The sequence below is a fragment of the Sitophilus oryzae genome, unplaced genomic scaffold (assembly GCF_002938485.1).
Source record: "Sitophilus oryzae breed Bouriz unplaced genomic scaffold, Soryzae_2.0 scaffold_1580_pilon_pilon, whole genome shotgun sequence".
Taxonomy (NCBI): domain Eukaryota; kingdom Metazoa; phylum Arthropoda; class Insecta; order Coleoptera; family Curculionidae; genus Sitophilus; species Sitophilus oryzae.
This window is the reverse complement of record NW_022146259.1, coordinates 231-2,435: the sequence shown is the minus strand read 5'-3', so window position 1 is coordinate 2,435 and position 2,205 is coordinate 231. Positions and strand designations below refer to the sequence as shown.

Genomic DNA, 2,205 nt, shown 5'->3' with positions numbered 1-2,205 from the left:
TCAACTAACCAAAGATTTTTGTTAAAAAATTTACAACAGAATCCCACATATGTTGTCATTATAGCTGGGAGGTTATTGCTAATAATCTCTACTCTTTTTTATGAAACTGTAATGATCTATGTATAATTCTTAAACAAAAAAAATACCTCAAATCAATATGATTATTCCGAAGGTGGCATTGTAAGCGGCCTTTTCTTGTATATGTTTTGTCGCAATGCAGACAAGCAAACATCTGTCGTTCTTCAGGTACCAAGTGAGTTTTCTTGTGGCTGTTAAAATTGGACTTACTTGTTGTTTGATAGCTACATGTGGAACATTTCATTAGTCATTATAGCTGGGAGGTTATTGCTAATAATCTCTACTCTTTTTTATGAAACTGTAATGATCTATGTATAATTCTTAAACAAAAAAAAAATACCTCAAATCAATATGATTATTCCGAAGGTGGCATTGTAAGCGTCCTTTTCTTGTATATGTTTTGTCGCAATGCAGACAAGCAAACATCTGTCGTTCTTCAGGTGCCAAGTGAGTTTTCTTGTGGCTGTTAAAATTGGACTTATATGTTGTTTGATAGCTACATGTGGAACATCTATAGACCTCTTTCTGCAATTCCTCCAACTGTCGTTCTTCCCGTGCCAAGTGAATTTTCTTGTGCTTATAAAAACTGGGGTGATATGGCGTTTGGAAGCCACATTTGGAACATCTATAGATCTTTTTCTGCGATTCCTTAAATGTCTTCGCCCTAATAGTACAATTTTTAAATATTAGTCTTCTAACTCTATAAAACATACTTTTTCAAACATATATTCAATTCTATACCACAGATTATACAGATTACAATCTTTGTTTTTTCTTTATTGTTTTTCGTGGTTCCAATTTTCGGGATCGGGCACTAGTTAGGTGACTAGTTTGCGCACATAGCACGCCCACTTATGGCCTCTAAAATTGTGCACAGCGCCTGACCGGCACAGTTATTAGAGAGATATCGGAAAACCGAATAGCGTCATCCAGTATTTACGCGTACCTTATCATGGTTATGATATGCGCAAGTCAATTTTTAACGCAACACCCGCTAATAACGTTACCGCCTGACGTAATTTGCGGATCAATTACACCATAATTACACCAAGCGCTCTTTCTAAATAACCTCTGATAACGTTTAAAAATTGCTTACATTGGCATGTGCGGGTATTTGACAACCGGAGCCGGCCGGCGAGATCTTTTATTTTAGGTTATGTTTGAATTGTTTTGAATTATTGCTTTAGTTTTATTAGGTAATTTGATATTTAAGTAGTTGGGATTAGTTTTAATTAAATAAATATAGCCCAAAATATGGATTCCGCCTCTTCCAATACTAAAGAACCTATAAAGAGTCTTAGGTTTACAGCAGATGACGACATAGCCCTTCTAAGAGAATCTGTTGCTTGTTGCCCTAAACCCACTGGCAGACGTTGAACAATAAAGCACTGGAAATAAGCACTTTAGCCCTTTAGTTTTAAAATACCTAGTAAACAAAACAATGTCAAAGTTTGAAATTCAAAGTTAGGTTAAGTTTAAATAGCGGACGCGATGCGAACAGAATTCTTTCCGATCCGATAACTATAAATGAAGAGAGTTAATACCACCTCACGTAAAGAAAATAACACCTGGCCTTATTAACGTCCATGCACGCACAATTTTTGTTTTACTGAAAAGTTCCAAGCGAAAACAGTCAGAAAATCTTATCAACTAAAAATATTTAAGGAATATGCTTAGTTTCGGTATTTATTTTTTTTTCTTGGGATAATTAAAATTCACGTAAAATAAAAGCTCTTTCAGCATTTGGCAACAGTGTTACACTGAAAACTCTATGAAATAAAACACCATGTATCTGCCCGCGCAAGCGTGTTACTGTCCAACCCTGTTGTCACTTACCCTCTTTCTTCTTGAGGGACTTCTCGCTCTACTAGCCTTCTAGAAAAAAAAATTACACTAAATCACCACAATACACCAAAACACTTTTACTTTTACACTGTCACTTTAGTTAGTTCATAATCAACTGCTGATGATGCTAACATGGTTAGCGAAACGCGCGTCCAGTGTAAAAGTAAAAAGTGTTTTGGTGTATTGTGGTGATTTAGTGTAATTTTATTTTGCTGTGTAACACCAAAGGTTCCAACCCTCAACTGTAGCCTTCTAGAAGTATTAATTCTATTACATCCCACT

At 35.5% G+C, this 2,205-nt stretch overlaps 2 long non-coding RNA genes across 2 annotated transcripts; one reads left to right on the top strand and one right to left on the bottom strand.

The window, feature by feature from the left end:
• The first annotated feature begins 15 nt into the window (after positions 1-15).
• On the top strand, positions 16-404 carry LOC115879514. The gene is made up of 2 exons (XR_004049720.1): positions 16-71; positions 342-404. It is a non-coding gene; the product is annotated as an uncharacterized LOC115879514 (long non-coding RNA).
• Positions 26-1,996, bottom strand: LOC115879513. The gene is made up of 3 exons (XR_004049719.1): positions 1,915-1,996; positions 419-742; positions 26-302 (listed from the first exon to the last, which is right to left on the bottom strand). It is a non-coding gene; the product is annotated as an uncharacterized LOC115879513 (long non-coding RNA).
• Positions 1,997-2,205: the final 209 nt, after the last annotated feature.